The sequence below is a fragment of the Ammospiza caudacuta genome, chromosome 3 (genome assembly GCF_027887145.1).
Source record: "Ammospiza caudacuta isolate bAmmCau1 chromosome 3, bAmmCau1.pri, whole genome shotgun sequence".
In the NCBI taxonomy this organism is placed as follows: domain Eukaryota; kingdom Metazoa; phylum Chordata; class Aves; order Passeriformes; family Passerellidae; genus Ammospiza; species Ammospiza caudacuta.
Window position 1 is genome coordinate 9,506,237 of NC_080595.1, and position 17,745 is coordinate 9,523,981.

The following is a 17,745-nucleotide window of genomic DNA, read 5'->3' on the forward strand; positions in this document are numbered from 1 at the left end:
GTGAGGAATGTTCCAGTTCTGAGGATTTTTCTTGTCCTTACCTGAACTCTCCCTGAAATTTTTCTACTGACTAGCAATTCACTCCATTCCAAGTTACAGGTCTCAAGGGAAGGATATTTAGAGTTTTAATCCTCAACAGTCACATCTAATTCCTCAGTGAAAGATGCTATGGCACCACAAAAATGAAATGGGTTACTTAGATGGAAAACAAGCTTAAAATCTGCCATAAAGAACAAGCTAAAAAAAGGTGGTTAAAGGGCCAACATAAAAGAAAAATAAAGTAGACACATAAAGTAGAAGCACAACCAGCAGCTGAGAAAAGGGAAGGGAAAAAACCCCATAAAGTCACAGATCTGTGGGATTCATTTCTCTGATAGATTTTCCATTTAATTCTGGGTCAGATGGCTTGAATCAGGCTTATTTCTCTTTATCCCTGAGGGTCTTGAGTTATAAGGCTGGGTAACAATCTCCAGCCCTTGAGAGGCTCCAGCACAGCCCCAAGATCCCTCCTTGATCCCATCACCAGTGGGACTGGCTCGAGTCTGCAGAGCTCACATAAAACCGGAGACCTGGAACATCTCCAGGAGTCCCTGACAGCCTCTTCCAACCTCTAGCATTGTTCAGCTTGAGGACACTTTCTTTAGTGTCCCAAAAAAATCCCAATTTTTTTAATGGAATTTCCCATGGAAAGGTCTAATTGCAGGTAACATCCTGAAAGCCATGGAGGAAATTTGAAACCACAAAAAAAAAAAATAATAATTCTCCCATTCCATGATTGAGCATCTGCACTGAACAGGAAACTATTGGTCCTTCTCAAGTAATGGCTTCTCTGGAGGGGCAGTAATTAGCTATACTCTGTAATATTGCAAATGTAATAACTTTGATGAGAAACTCAGTATAGAAATACTGCTCCAGAGCAGTTCCTTGTAATATCCCAAGATACTGGACTGCACCTGGGTGTTTCTTAGCTGGGTGTGTAAAGGATGAACCACCTGCAAATACCACCAAGCGGGCAGCATGGCTGAGAATGCTCTGAGACACTGAGGGACCTGGCAGAGGTGTTCCCTTTCTCTGTGCACCATGTTCCTGCTGCTCCCTTCTCCGGCATTAACCAACAACATCTCTTCCAAGCACGTTCCTGGAAAACATCTCCAAATTCATTTTACCCAGTGAAATTTCTGGAAGTACCTCTGTGATGCTGGGAGGCCAGCACTAAGTTTCAGAACAGATTTGGGCAGGCATCCAAGGGCATATTTGGTTGCCAAAGACCCATTTGGTGGAAGGATCTCAGTGCCTATTGCATTTGCAGGGAACCCCATGGCAGGGAGGAATGATGAATCTGACTCCATGTTCTCAGAAGCCTAAATTATGATTTTATGATACTACTTTATATTAAAGAATATTTAACCAAACTACACTAAAGAATGCAGAAAGGATACTTACAAGAGGCTAAAAAGATAATAATGAAAACTCATGGCTCTCTCTCCAGAGTCTGACACAGCTTGGCCCTGACTGGCCAAAGAGTCAAAACAATTCACATGAAACCAATGAAACAATCACCTGTGGGTAAACAATCTCCAAACACATTCCACACATGAGCACAACACAGGAGAAGCAAATGAGATAAGAATTGTTTTCCCTTTCCTTTGAGGCCTCTCAGCTTCCCAGGAGAAACTCCTGGGTGAAGAGATTTTTCAGAAAATATGAGTGTGACAAGTGCCTGAAGCTGTGAGCACAGGGATGGTCCCAGATGCTCCCAAGGCTCCAGATGTGGGCCCACTGTCACTGTGGATCTCCCAGTGAGCACAGTGACACAGCTGGGTGGCTGAGCTGCTCTCATCAGAAATCCTGGGCCCTTTGCATTATTCCTCTCTGAATAAGACTCCCACCCAACCCTAAATTGTCACTCTGCAAGGATGAATCACGCTGCCATTCCTTCTCTATTGTTGCCAGAGCTCATTTTCCCTATTGTTCTTCTGTACATTAGGGTAATTCATTCAGAAATGAAATTCAGCCCTATACAATGGCCTTGGCAAAACTAAATGCTGTTGGAGAGAGCATGGGGCATGACAATCCTTCTAAAAAGAGGGAATTTCACTGTAATTTCCTTTGGCCAAATTTCATAATTCATTTTCAAGGGAACTCTTTAGAAACACAGTCTCTGTGCTTTACTCCACCTTAATAATAAAAAAATACACAAACCTTTTTATTTATTGCCTCCTTTCCCATGCTTATATTTCTCCAATTGTTAATAATTTTAATTAACACCAGGATTCCTCAGCAGCACGTCATCTCCTTTTTCATTACAAGTGTTAATTGCAGACTCAAATAAAAAGTGAAGAAGAAATTGAGGTAAACATCAAAAGAAGCTCAACACTGTAGGATGTGCAGAAGAACAATTACTTGCACAGTTGTTTTATTAGGGCTTTAGTTGATTAGCAGGAAAGCTTTAAACCCACTTTTGTATATCCTTCTACCTCTGTGTATTTTTTCAAAACAATATATACACATCCAGCTCTTTTCTCCTTTGCCAAATAAATACTTTTCACTCAGATACATCTTGTTCAGAACAGCTCACAGAGCTGAAGCAAATTCAGAACCAAAGCTCTGGGCTACATTTTTATTTTCAGTTCTTATTTTGAAAGATTTTAGCAGTAAGTGGTGCTACTCATACCAAATATTGGGGGTTTCTAAAGTCTTGATCTAATGAGGGTCATTTATCTCCATGTATAGGTACATATAAATTGCTCATATATATGGGCACAGCAACATTTCCCACCAAAACAGAGAGCAAATTGGAGAAGAAAAGGAGTCAGGGGGAGCCTATAAAGGCCAGCTGTAGCATCCAATCCTATTTCCCAACAATTTGGAATCAAAGGCTGGTTTGTGTTGGGAGGGCCCTCAAAGATAACAGGTTCACCCCCCGTGGCATGGGCAGGGACACCTCCTGCTAGGTCAGGTTGCTCAGAGCCCTGCTCAGCCTGGCCTTTCACACCACTCAGCCAGAGGCCAATAGAAGCAGGCAAAGAACTTGGCAGAACAAAAATCCCTGAGGCTTTCCCAGGACACAGGGAGGTTGTAGGTGGGACTTTCACAACAAAGAGCACTCACCTTGTGACGGTGGTCACAGGGGTCTTAGGATGAGGGAAGGGATGTGGATCTGACTCCATATTTCAGAAGGCTTGATTTAGTATTTTATGATATATATTGCATTAAAACTATACTAAAAGAATAGAAGAAAGGATTTCATCAGAAGGCTGGCTAAGAACAGAATAGGAAAGAATGATAACAAAGGTTTGTGGCTCAGCTCTCTGTCCGAGCCAGCTGGGCTGTGATTGGCCATTAATTACAAACATCCAACATGGGCCAATCACAGATGCACCTGTTGCATTCCACAGCAGCAGATAATCAATGTTTACATTTTGTTCCTGAGGCCTCCCAGCTTCTCAGGAGGAAAAAATCCTAAGGAAAGGATTTTCATGGAAAGATGTCTGCGGCACTCACCTGAGCGCTGGATGCAGGGGAGAGGTGCTCCCCAGGCTGAGGAGAAGGGGCAAGGACAGCACCAGAGCTGTGATCTGCCCAGGGATTGAGCAGCTGCACTCACTGAAGCTTCACCAGCAAGGGGGAGCAGGAGGTTGCCCCTCATTGCCAGTAGAAGCCAAAACATCTGCAGCTGAATCTGCAGGTGGGTGTTGTTTTGCGGTGATAATCAAAACTCCAAAACTTTTGTGAAAGTTGTAAAGCCAGTATGTTTATTACAGCGCTGGACGCGTGTGGGAATCATTCCCCTAAAAGGACAAGTGTACCTCTGGGAACTTCAGGTCTCTTTTTATCTCCCTCTCAGATACATATGCATACAATTCACAATAGATTCATACATATTCATTTTTACAAATTTTGCATGACATTTGCGCTAGTTCTTCTTTATCAGAAAGAATTCCTAGGTCAGGTTGACCTGCTCACAGCAGTCTCTCTGTCTCTATCACTCTTTGTCTCTCTTCCTCTTATCTCTGTCCTTCATTGAAGCAGTTTCTCTGAGCCTAGGTTCTGCAGTCAGGCTAAATAACCATGTTTTCCAACCACAGACTCATCTCAAAAATGTACATTTTACCTAAATCAAAATGGATTTCTACCCTGGAAAATTTCCACTTTGCTTCAGTGTAGAGGCACAGCTGAGCCCCCCCAGCTCAGCCCTGTACCTGGACACAGAGCAGCCAGTGTGACAGAAAAGTGGAGCTGGCAGCTGGAGATGGACATCTCTGATTCTCCCAGCTTCACCTGCCAGAGCTCACGAGTCAGAACATCCCAGCCTTATCCTCAAGTTATGCCAAAAACTATCGGTGCTACGACGGGTGGTGTCGCAGACATTTTTTCATAGAAATCCTTTCTTTGGGACTTGATCATCTTCTGGGAAGCTGAGGCCCCAGAAAGAGAATGTAAACAATGATTATCAGCTGCTGTGGAATGCAATAGGATGCACCTGTGATTGGTTCATGTTCCATGTGTACAATTAAGGGCCTATCACAGGGCAAGCTCCCTGGAACACAGTGACAGAGAACTCTCTTGTTTTGAGATTCTTTTCTATGCTATTCTTAGGTTAGCAGCCTCTGCAACTTCTCTTCTTATTCTTTTTAGTATAGTTATAATGTATTATATATCATATATCAATAAATCTAGCTTTCTGATCATCAAACAAGATTCTCATCCTTCTCTCACCCAAGCGACTTCATCAGGTCGCTGTAATAGGGTGGGAAGAATGATGTGCATAACTCCATGATATCAGAGAGCTAAATAATAATAATAATAATAATAATAATAATAATAATAATAATAATAATAATAATAATAATAATAATAATAATAATAATAATAATAATAACTTTATTATTATTATTACTTTATTATACTGTATTATACTATAACTATATTACAGAATGTTACACTAACAAGAACTATCACTAGCTAACTAAGTCATGACTGTCTACAGAATGACAGTCCACAGAGCTTGCACTTGATAGACTAATTAACATAAACAATCTCCATCAGAATCCAATTACCAAATTCCTTTGGGTAAACAACCAAATTCCTTTGGGTAACCAACCTTCCCAACACATTCCACATGTGCCAACGCCAGGAGCAGCAAATGAGATAAGAACTGTTTTGCTCATCCTTTTCTCTGCTTCTCTGGATGGTGATACCCATCCTTTAACAACCTGAATTTTCCTGCATTGTATCCAGGCTTGGGCTACAGAGAAAGGACATGTCATTCTAGGTGCCTTTTAATCACTGAATCTCCCCTAAAAAATTAGCCCCTTCCCATTTTCCATATTAAATTTCTTAATAATTTGTATATATTCTCTGTTCCTTCTGTGGTTTTTTAGTACATCCTGATTTGTGTTATTCAACATTAATATCAACTTGGTTTTTAAGAAGTTTTTGCCTCATTAATTTTGGAAGGTTTTCCATTAAAAAAAAAAGAAAAGAGAACTAAAGGCTACTGTTATCCTGCCCTACTTCCCAGTCCAGCTCAACTCTCCATCGCAAAAAGAAACTGGGGAATCCCTCAGGAAAGGTTCACTTGATTGACCCACAATATTTCCCAAGCATTTCCAATGTAAGCCCTCAGGAGGAGCCTCAGGAGCCTCTGCAGCCCCAACACTTCATTTTCCTGGAGTCCTCCCTGCCCACTGGAGCTCACCTCATGTTGGCTTGGTCCCAATTACCCCTCACACTCACACCTGCTCCCTTCCCTGCACACAGCAGATGGATCACAACCCCCAGCCCCTTCCCCATCACCTTCAACCAGCAAGGAGAAAGAAAAAAATCAGATTTTTGGAATTTTTTTCTGAATGGGCACAGAGGGTCTGTACAGGATCAGGTGTTTGAGACAGGTCCCAGCATCTCCAGCAGGCACTCAGTGCATGATGATGGAATTCCCTGTTTTGCTCACCCTTGTTTCACTCTGCTCTTTGACTTTGCAAGTTTTCTGTTTTGTTGCTTCCCCTATCTCCCTACCAGCCAGCTCCCAGCACTTGCTCTCTCTTTCAACTCTTGTGCACTCCCCTGTGAAATGCTGCTCTCCTCTCTTGTGGATTTTCTTCTTCTTCAGGGTTCCTTTTCTTTTTTTTTTCCTCTAGTTTCCATTTTTCCTGTTCTGCTTTAATTACTGCTCCAGTTAGCATCCTCCAGCCTTCTACCAACCCCTTTCATTTTCACTGCTTCCTCCCAGTGGACCTGGCCCACTCATTTTCATAATTCCCTAAAATTTACTTTCCTAAATGTAGTTCTCTGTGCATAATTCATCCATAAATTTGATTTGTTTCCCACTGGGATAATCAAACAATCTTCCGTAGCTTTTTTTTTTTTTTTCCACACCTGTTGTTATTCTTTCCTTCCAGGTAATGATACACAAAGAGTTACATATTTGGGGCAGGAAAGCAGGAGAAAGCAGATAATGCTTTGAAATCCACATTTCCCTCTCCTCACTGAGACTTCCCCTTCTTCCCACAACCAAATTTATTTATTTGAATTCATTTAATTCAACAGGGCTGACATTTTAAAGGAAAATGAAGCAGACATTGGTGTATGGCAAAATGTGAGGTAAGCAGAGCCAGATTTGAGCTGATGTAAATCACAACAGACCTACTGTCTTCAGAGAAAGTGCATCATTTTCAAGGAAAAAAACAAAATTTAAAAGGACCACTGGATCTGTGCAGACAGCTTAGCTGAGAATCAGGGCTACCTTTAAATCTGTTGGGTTTTTAAATTGTTTTTCTTTCCCTTAAAATTGCAAGCAGACTGACTGAGCACATTATTTTTTTGAGCACATTATTTTTTGAGCCATTAATAGCATGGAGAGTCTAATTTGGAGGCAAAGCTAGCAGCCAGGAAAAGCAAGCAGCACAGATGACAAAATTATCACACCTTCCCTGGCATTGGCAAGGGGAATGAGGGCTGAAGGCTTGCACATGTGGCTTGCTCGCATTAGTGTGAAAACCAGTGTGCATTGGGGGGGAAAAAAATGCACTTTATTCTTCAAATCTGATTCCTTTTTCATAACAATTTATGACATGACATCCATTTTTGTGAGCCTTCCCTGTCAGGAGGGAAACATGCTCGCACCATCTTCAATATGGGTTTATTTGTCAAATTACCACAGGACAAACTGTGACAAATAACATCCATACAAATGTGCTGCCTTTGTATGTGCTCACTTCACAGTAAGTGAGAACAGGGAGAAAAGCAACCCAAACAGACAGAAAACACACAGAGCATGACTATTTGTAACATATATGCAAAGAGTTTCACACAGCACAGACATATCCCTGGGCTCCTTGCTGCTCCTATAACTCAAATAAGAAATAAATAAAATACCTCATAAACCAGCTTGTTGGATTTTATTGCAAGAAACCCATCAGCCATCATATTACCATGCAAATCCTCTTATTGCATTGTCTGACAACAGCAATTCAAATTAAAAAAAAACATTGATAAAAAAACCTTTAACAATCTGGGAATAAATTCTCTCTTTCATGCATGCCAGCAGCTCCCATTAACAGCAGCAGGAGTTTCTCTGCAGGGGCTTGTCAAGGTGGGAATAGACTGCCCACCCTTCTCCCCTCTTCAGAGACTGAGTGCTGAATTGCTGCATATATTTATTTTTTTTTTCATGGAGAGATCAAATAAGAAAGCCAGGAATAAAAGATATTAAAAAACAAACAAACAAACAAACAAAAAAAAAATCAAACAACTCAGTAATAAAGACAGTTCCAAAGAGGAAAGGTACAGTGTTAAATATCCTATTGCTCCTTGACATCCTCCAGAATAAGTGAGATAACCCCCCCAAACACACACTTTTCTGTGCCCTGCAGCTCTCAGAATGTGCCCATCTGTCCACATCTGGGCAGCAGGGCAGAGATGCCTCTTGTGAGTGGAATATCAGAAATTAGAAACATAAAACATTACAAGACTATATCAATTCTTCTACACAGAAAATGCAATTTCCTCAAAAATGTCATTTCTGGATGAAAGAATTGCAAATATTTTCCTCCAGTACAAACTTTCATGAAACAGATTCCTTCCAAATTCAGCACTTAAATGAGACTCAGTCAACACCAAATAGTTTCAGAGGTAAAGGTCAGCTGTGGTCTTTCCTCCCTCATTTAGCCAGAAGTTTTCATAGGAGCAAAGAATGCCTGTCAACTTTAAACCCCATCACTTAAGTATTAGAGGAATCCCCAACTCTAGAGGTTCTCTGACTTTATTAAAAAAAAAGATAAATTCTTTTTCACATTTTTTCTGCTACTACTTGAGAGACCTGAAAGGATATGGACGAATTTCAGCCTAAAGAAAGCAGTGAATTAATTCCACTTAATCTCATTTTCCAAGGTGAGGCAAAGAGTCAATCCTATATTACTTCCCACCTTTCCATACCATAAAAACAGCCAAAAAGTGGGGCTGCTTTCCAGAAATACAGCTTCTTGTGCCGACTAAAGGAAAACAGAGGAGGAAACCCACCTTGCTGTCCCCCTGGAATGCTCGTGGAGCCAGAGATATTGCAGGGAGCCTTGGCTGTCAATGCAATGCAGAGCTGCATTTGGGATTCATCCTTTCAGCAGTTGTGAGGAGATAAAAGGCAAAGTTAAAGTGTCACAGGAGAGATAAGAAAGTTAAATGGTGCATAAACAAATCTGATGCTGTGTTTGACCTGTGGGGGAAGGGAAGAGCTGGGTACACTGCATGCTGTACATTTTCTAGGAGACAAATGGATGGATGGTTGGAAACTTGTTCCTATACTCCACAGGCTTCTGTCATTCACTAAATGTGAGGTAATAAACCTTATTGGATTTCATACTTTGTGGGAAATGACTCTTTCATAGTTTTGTCCCCTTAATGGCTACTCATTTAGGAAAGTACCATATAGGTTTTATTGCATCAAAAGGAATAAAGGGTTTTAAATGGATCCTAATGCTCTCTCCAAGTGCTGGAGTTGGGAACTTCAAGCTAAATTCACAGTTAGAAGCAGAATCTTTCCTAAGCTTTTTAACATACAGAAAGAAAACTTTGGGGATCTTAGTATTTTATTTAACAAGATTTAAGTCTCATTTCTCCTTTGATTTTTACAGCTAGCCTCTTTCATCTCTCCTCAGTTTTCCTCATCCTCAAGTGCCTCTTCAATCTCCTTACTCTTCTTTTGCTTTTCCCCCACTCTCCTCTCTTCTGGGCAAAACACCTGTTCCCACAAAAGAACAGGTTTTCTTCTCCACCTAATTCAGAGCTGCCTCCTGGAGCTTTCTGCCTCTGTATTTTTACGCACTGTTTCCTCCCCACTGGCTTTTTATTGACACATCTGGGAACCATAAAATAAGACCGTCTCATTTTCTGGCATTATTGCTCCTGAGCAGTGGAAATGCCTTGAAGGCAAGGAAAACCTTGCTTCCCTGCTCTCTGAGAGGGAGGCTGACTAGCTGCTACCCTGGAGCAACTCAGTCTCACAAAGACTTCCCACAGATCTGAAGGCACGAGCTGCTCTCACACTGCTGGCTGCAAAGGCACTGCTGGCACCCAGCATTTATTTGCTTGTTTGTTGCCACCTCACTTTTCATGTCTGTTTTACACCGAGAGCTACTTCATTCACATCCATCCCCACCACACCTGGGACCAGGGAAAACCCAGGCATCAGCACACATGCACCCATTCCAGATGCTGCATACTCCTCTTTCTTGGAGTAAGAAAGTCTGTCTGTCTTCTTTCCTGTTTCTAACCTGATGCTATTTGGAATTCATTCCCCATTTCTTCTGCAAGTTTTCCTGCAGAAAATTCAGTCATGATGACAAGAGCCCCACCTCCCTCCTGTGCTGTGGGGGTTTTGCATGGAATCTTCGGTATGTGGTGGGCAAAAACCACTTTATATGCACACCCCTAACCTCTGGAAGGAGGCCATGGAAGGTGGATCAGCCAGTATTTCTGAGATGCACTGCCTAGGGTGGTGCAGAGCTGTGGAGAGAACCAACTTGTGACGGTGTTCACAGGGGTCTTATGTTGAGGGAAGAGATGAGGATCTGACTCCATGTTTCAGAAGGCTTGATTTATCATTTTATGATATATATTACACTAAAACTATATTAAAAGAATAGAAGAAAGGATTTCATCAGAAGGCCAGGCTAAAAATAGAATAAGAAAGAATGATAACAAAGGTTTGTGGCTCAGCTCTCTGTCCGAGCCAGCTGACTGTGATTGGCCATTAATTATAAACATCCAAGATGGGCCAATGACAGATGCACCTGATGCATTCCACAGCAGCAGATAATCAATGTTTACATTTTGTTCCTGAGGCTTCCCAGCTTCTCTGGAAGAAAACATTCTAAGAGAAGGGTTTTATATGAAAAGATGTCTGCGACACCATCTTTCCATTAATCCCAGTTTCTCAGGCCTGGGGTGTAATAGTATGCCATGAATTCATCAGTTGTGAGCATGCCCAGCTCCTTGTAGAGGAGGGCTGTAGAAAAATCTCTGAACATGCACAGCATCCCTGTGGTTTAATCACACAGCAAAATGGCATTTTCCTGTGTTGAGGCAGGGGAAACCACCAGTCACCACATGTTAGATGAGCCCTGTCTGCAGCTGAGCTGCTCTTTGAGTTCACTCTGGAATAAAACAACTTGGTTTAAACCACTGTCAGACACAAGTTCCTAGCACACACCTCTTCCTGCATATGTGAACTTCACAGCTGAGCTGGTTTCAGTGATTGCTGGAGCAATCAGCCTCCAGCTCGTGATGGAACTGCCAATTTCTGTTCTTTATTCAAATCTTTTAATTCCAATTCTGTAATAAACTTCCCTTTCAATGACTCAAGGAATTATTTGCTTTGTCTCACATATCTCAGCATCTAAAGAAGCTTTGACAGGACCATTCCTAGGGCTTCTGAGATAAATATATAATAAATCTAATGTTGTCAAGCATGGTGGCATTTTTATTTTATTTTCAAAGAGAATTTAATCTAACTTCCCAGGGGATTCTTCTCTTGTGTCATAACAAAGTCTGGCTTGTAATAGATTTCCCATTTTTCTTTCTATCTTGTATAATGACAAAATTGCTGCAAAGAGAAGCAGTGTTCTATAATATGTCACAAAACATAAGTGGGAAGTGACAGTCGTCTTCTAAAGGTTGGGCTCAGCCCAAGCTCTGATTTCTGGAATCCCAGGCACTAAATTATTTCCTATGACCCCATAATCAGTTTCCAGCCAGGCCTGAAGTACAGGGAAAGTCCATATATAATGTGAACTCTCCCTCTCCCCAAACAAAACAATGAGGGGGGAATAATAAAAAAAAGACTCAAATCAATAAATAGCACTTAAGAGCCAAACTTTCAAATGATGGAATATTGATATAAAACAATATAAATATAAATAACACTAAAATAACGTTAATTTAATATTAACCAGTCAAGAATCTGGTTCATACATAGCCATCTGTACATGTCATCCTAAATCAAAAACTTTTAATATCAAATTTATGGCTAGTAATGGGATGTAATGGAATTCATATATCCTTTGGGGAAAGATGCCTCTATTACATTGCATTATAAATCCTTATGTATCAAAGGAATAAAAGCCACTACTCTCTTCAAGGCCATAATTTTCTTCAACAAATTCTAGAATTCTTTCATTGTTATTGAGCATCCTCATAAAAGACCAATATTTTCAACTGTGCTTTGATGAATCTCTTTTGCTTGCTTGAAAATTGCATTGCTGGCAGAAAGCAGAGCTGGTGCTCAGTGCGCAGAGTCACATTTGCCACTTAAAAAGAGGATTAAAGGCATTTTTTTTCTGGGATGTTTTACATTGCAGACCTCAGGCAAAGAGTTCAGAGCACAGCAATTAGCGGGTGAGCAACCTTGAGCTCACAGGTAGCTCGTGTTCTGGAACATTCCTTGGAGAGCTGAATTGACATGGAAACCTGGGGCCAACAACGGGGCTGCTCACATTTCACTGTGCAATTACACAAATGCTAATTAGCTGTGCTGGACCCTTAACAACACAGAGTTTTTATTTAGGAGAGGCCATTCCCTATCAAGAGCTGAGGTCCCTCACACGTCACACCCAGAAGCTGCTGTCCTTTCCCCCCTCTTCACGCTGATCCTGCGTGTCACAGACATCTTTTATGGAAAATCCTTTCCTTAGGATTTTTCCTCCTGAGAAGCTGGGAGGCCTCAGGAACAAAATGTAAACATTGATTATCTGCTGCTGTGGAATGCAACAGGTGCATCTGTGATTGGTCCATGTTGGATGTTTGTAATTAATGGCCAATCACAGCCCAGCTGGCTCGGACAGAGAGCTGAGCCACAAACCTTTGTTATCATTCTTTCTATTCTATTCTTAGCTAGCCTTCTGATTAAACCTTTTCTTCTATTCTTTTAGTATAGTTTTAGTGTAATATATATCATAAAATAATAAATCAAGCCTTCTGAAACATGGAGTCAGATCCTCATGTCTTCCCTCATCCAAGAACTTCTGTGAACACCGTCAGTCCTACCTGCTGGTTTTTCCACAGCTGATGCCAAAGCACTCTCCCCAAGCAGGAGGCTGGGATCATTATTTCCTTTAGATGCCTGGAGAGGCTGAGCCAGAAGCAGTTGACTGCCCAAACTGTGCCAGGTGCTGATGACTTAGGAACAGCAGAACTCAAGTCCCTCAAAGACTCAAACATCTGTCCCAATAGGTAGAGACTTTCCCCAAAGGCTTTGGTGACCATGCCTCAAGCATCTTGCCTTCAAAATTTCTAGCCCATGTGTGACGGTTTTCACAGGGATCTTAGGATGGGGGAAGAGATGAGGATCTGCCTCCATGTTTCAGAAGGCTTGATTTATTATTTTATGATATATATTATATTAAAACTATACTAAAAGAATAGAAGAAAGGATTTCATCAGAAGGCTAGCTAAGAATAGAATAGGAAAGAATGATAACAAAGGCTTGTGTCTCAGACTCTCTGTCTGAGCCAGCTGGGCTGTGATTGGCCGTTAATTACAAACATCCAACATGGGCCAATCACAGATGCACCTGTTGCATTCCACAGCAGCAGATAATCAATGTTTACATTTTGTTCCTGAGGCCTGTCAGCTTCTCAGGAGAAAAAATCCTAAAGAAAGGATTTTTCATAAAAGATGTCTGTGACACCCATGGATCCCATTAATCACCTCTTCCTCCTTCCTTATCCTGACCATGGCTTCCACTGCACAGCTTCCCTCCCCTCTGCAGGTTTCAGCCCTTCCAGCCTGGCACAGAAGCTCAGGGACACCCCAGCTGTGCAGGCTGGCAGGACAGGGCTCTCACAAGACACCCACCATGAGGTGGATGGTGCTGAGGCTCATCAGCTTCGTGACCTATCGCAGGGAGAGCAGGAGAGGGACTTGTGTGATTGTTCTGAAAGCCTGCCAAGCAGCTCATTAACAGAATTAAGCAGCCTGTAGTATAATTAACACAGGGAAAACTGTATGGCCTTTTGTTACTTGCCACACAAAGTAGCTCATTTCCTCATCCTAACATGACAGGAGGAATGGGATCACAAGTACAGGTCACTGACCAAATGCACTGGACCTCTGCTCTGCTCCATGGCTCCTGCTATTCAGGAGTGTTTGTGTTGCTTGTAGAGATGCCCAAAGTCTGGGCAGATAACTCATGGGGCTCTGAAATGAAAGGAGGGTCCAGGGTTGCACAGCTGGCCACTGCAAAACACAGCTTCAACACAACTTGGTGCCATCATCCTGCTCTGAGAGCCCAGCCTCCCTTTTCCTGTGCCTTCCAAGATCTTCCCCCTTCAAGCACCACTTGAGCCATCAGTAACAACAGCCCTGGGCCAGGCTCAGAAGCTTTCAGGTTTCAGTGTCTCCATCTGGGATGTTTGTGGCAGATTCTTGTTCTGTCCCAAAGAGCGCCCAAAGAGTCCCATTGAAAATCCAACCGTCCCAAGGGTTTCTCATTCCCAGCTGTTACAAGATCTGATATAAAAGGTAAAAGGGAAGTTTCCACAGCCCTTGGTGAGTACTGGGTCTCTCTGTGCTCCTCCACATCCACCACTCCTCTTCAAAGGAGGAGAGGGGAAGCTGATGTTACAGAAATGCCTCCCACCAATGTTTGTGCTCCACAACAATGCTGCAAACAGAAGTGTTTCTCTTTATAAAACCTCACTTTCACCATGAAAAAGCAGGCTTTTTCCTGCTTCTTCCTGCTGCTGCTCTTGTGTGTCCTTGTTAATTGCTCATCTCCCTTTGCTGGGCAGCCAGGAGGGAAGAAGCTCCTCTTGCCAGGAGCTGCTGGAAGATGCTGCACGAGGGATTTCAAGCCCCCCCTCCTCCCATCTCTCCCCACCCCCACACACCACTTTCTCTTTTTATTTTTGAGAGGCTGGAATATCTCAGGACAAAGAGACTGCAGCTGTGTTGGGGGAAAAAAGCCCAGTCACGCCTTAGCAATTTATGGACAATTTTCCATTAATAAGAGATAATGGAGTGCAGCTCAATAGATTTGCAATTGTACACTCAATCTTTGAGAACATGGAGGGGAATCTGACAGCAGTTTGTTCCTCTCAGCAATGGCATTACCATGATTTTGTATCTCCCATTGTACACAGGGGGATCTGGACAGTTTGAAAGGTTTAACAGGCTGTTAGGGAAAGCATGGGTGTGTCAAGTTATTGAAATTACCTCAGACACTGTCACTGCAAGGGAAGCCTCTGATAGGAATTAACCTTGGGCAGGAGTGAGGCTGTTGGGTTGTGAGAATGAGAGACTCAGTTCAATTCTCCTTGCACAGGGGACTGGCAAAACCCATGCTGGGATGCTGCAGAGCCCATTTGCATGTGTGTTTCCTAGCAGATCAGCTTTCTTGGGTCCCACACATCCCTCACAAGCTACAGCCATCACAGGCTCTCACTGCACTATCCCCATGCTGGTCTGAAGTTACACTGCAGACAATGCAGGAACAATGAGACAGCTCCTGCAGGGACACAGAGCCCCTTGAGGTGAGAAACATGGGTAAACAGAACCCAAACTAATCAGTTTGTACAGGAGTTTTCTCTATGCACTGTCACCAAGTGCCTGAGTCACTGTGTGCAGCCAGGGACCAAAGCCGCCAGATAAATCTGCCCACCTAGGGAAGAGGCTGCTCCTCTCCAGAGTTTCTCTGCACTTCATATGCAGTCCTGGAGAGTCACATTGGTTAATGGTGCAGACAGTTCCTCTCAATTTCAATTTGCTGTCCTCCAGTATAATTGACTCCCTCTCAATACCTTATGAGCAGGGGCAGCCACAAGTGCACCTTCTCCACCACTCATATTCCTGCACACACCCTGACACAGCTCCAGCTTTGAAGTGACTTTTCCATCACTAAGGCTAAAGACAAGCAGAAAATTTCCATTTAAAATTCCCATCTCCAGCTCCTCTCTCATGCTGTAGCACTGTGCTGTTTTGGAGATAATAGAGCTTGGGTTCCCAATGAAGACACATCACCAGTTATTTTACAAGGGAGTGATTATACTTTGTTTGCTGCAGCTACATGATTGCTAAAGCATTTCAAACATCACTCTGAAGTGACAGCACTGAAGTGCAAGACCTACATACTGTTTTTTTGGCTACATACTGATAAAACACTTACAGAGACAAGGGTGCATCACAGTTCAAAAGAAATGAGCTCCTGCTTTCCCCCCAGCCTGGACTAATTGCATTGACAGATTCCATCTCACTCATTACACTTTTAATGAACTATAAAAAATGAGTTTCAAGTCACAAGATTCCATAGTGAATCTACAGTTTGGCCAGAGTTTTTGCCAAATTCTTTACAGTCAACTACTAATTTCTAGCTTTATATATAGGTAAGTATGTGTATATATAGCTATACATACACATGAGGGGAAAGAAAGCTTGGGTACACAAGTACTGAGGAAATGCAGCAACTCCCTAAAGGATTTCCATAAGAAATAAATCACAGACAACCAAAGCAGCACCTTTCCAGATCCAGGTATAAGCAGAGACCCACGAATTCAGCACACGTGGATGCAAAACTTAAATTTGAAATATTTTCTCAAAGCTCAGGATAGATTCTCTTCATAACTTCCCAAGATGATCCAAGTTCACAGCAGAGGCCTAATTAGTCACACCCCGTGTGGTTTCCAGTTTTAGTACAGGTCCCTCACAGTGACAGGCTTTTCCAAAGGATGCAGATTCTGGGCTGTACCACAAACACCCAACATGCACCTCCTGTGACATCTGATCCTTCAAAGTGAAAAGCCAACACTTTCCTAGGCAGAAACATCACTTTCCACTGCAGAAGTAAATGGCCATCAACATGTCCGTTTTCTCCAAATGGACAAGTTCCTCTCCTTCTTACTCCTGCCTTTAGAAACCACTGCTCAGCCAGAGTGAGAAGCAGATTGAATCTTCCAAAATTCTCATTTTGAAAGGAGACAGATAAAGAACAGCAGCATTATCTGCCATGGATTGAACAGAGCATTTTAGTGATCCTAAGGGGCTCCTCCTTCACTTTGGAGAACGACCTCTGCCCTGGCCTTTCTCCCAGCCCATCCTTTCCTCATGGAGAAGGGACATTTAGGAGTAGGCTGGGACACTAAGGCTCCCCAGCAGTGCAGATGCAACAGTATTGTCTCCTGCCAATCTAAAATTACCTAGCATGCACCAGAGAGGCTGAAGTTCACTGGGGGGAAAGATGTGTTTTGCATTCTATACCATATACAATAACATCTCATCTACCTTAAAAATCACCAGAATTTCAGGATTATGGATTGAAAAATCCATAGTTCTGGATTTTTTAATAGCTCCGCTGAAAACCAATTCTCCTAATGAAAAACAATAGCAAATTACTTAGTTATTATTAATCTCATGCACAGAAATAATTATTTCCCAATTAAGACTTGTCTAAAGAATAGTCTTATAGATTATTTTGAAAAGATGACAGGTCTCCTTCTTGGCTGCTGTGTTTAAATTTGCATAAGCATGACATTAAAACCTGAAAAAAATCGCTTAAAAAACAATTACTCCATCAACAAAACCCGACAGTGCAGAACTCAATGGCAGCACTGAGATCATCCCAGTGAGAAAAGATAATCCTTCCCTTTAAATGACATTAAACCACCTCTTGCTTTAAAAAGGACTGCAGTTCAGATTTAGGTTTTAGGACCCTTTAATAATTGAATGTGTGTAAATATCATTATTTTTTGGATGCACTGCAGCAGGTCCCACACCAAGCACCTTGACAGGAGGAAGGATTATACAAGATCTTGCCATGATGAGGAGACAAAAATGAGACACCTTCCTGTTATCATGCCATGCCTGTCTCTGGGATCTTTTGTTCCATCAAAAACTTGTTAATTGCTGCCTTGGTACCAAAGGAACAACATGCTGTGGTGGGACCATTAGGAGCCTACAGGGATGGCTCACCCTTAGGGGTTTTTAATTGGCTCAGTGTTCTTAGAAGATGCAATAAAGGGGGATAATCAATTGGTGTCAACGTCTAATAATGGAGATTCTTTACAAAATGGAAGAGAAAATCCAAGCCCTACTAAATTGAAAGCTATGGCATCTGGGGCTGCAAAAAATGAGCTGGATATAAAATTTATGAAGTATTTGTGCACAGCCAAAAAAAAGAGAAATGCTGAGAATTTAAGAGGCCATCATCACTTCATGTCTCTGATGGAGCTATGGCTTCAGCTCTCCAAAAAGCAAGTCTGC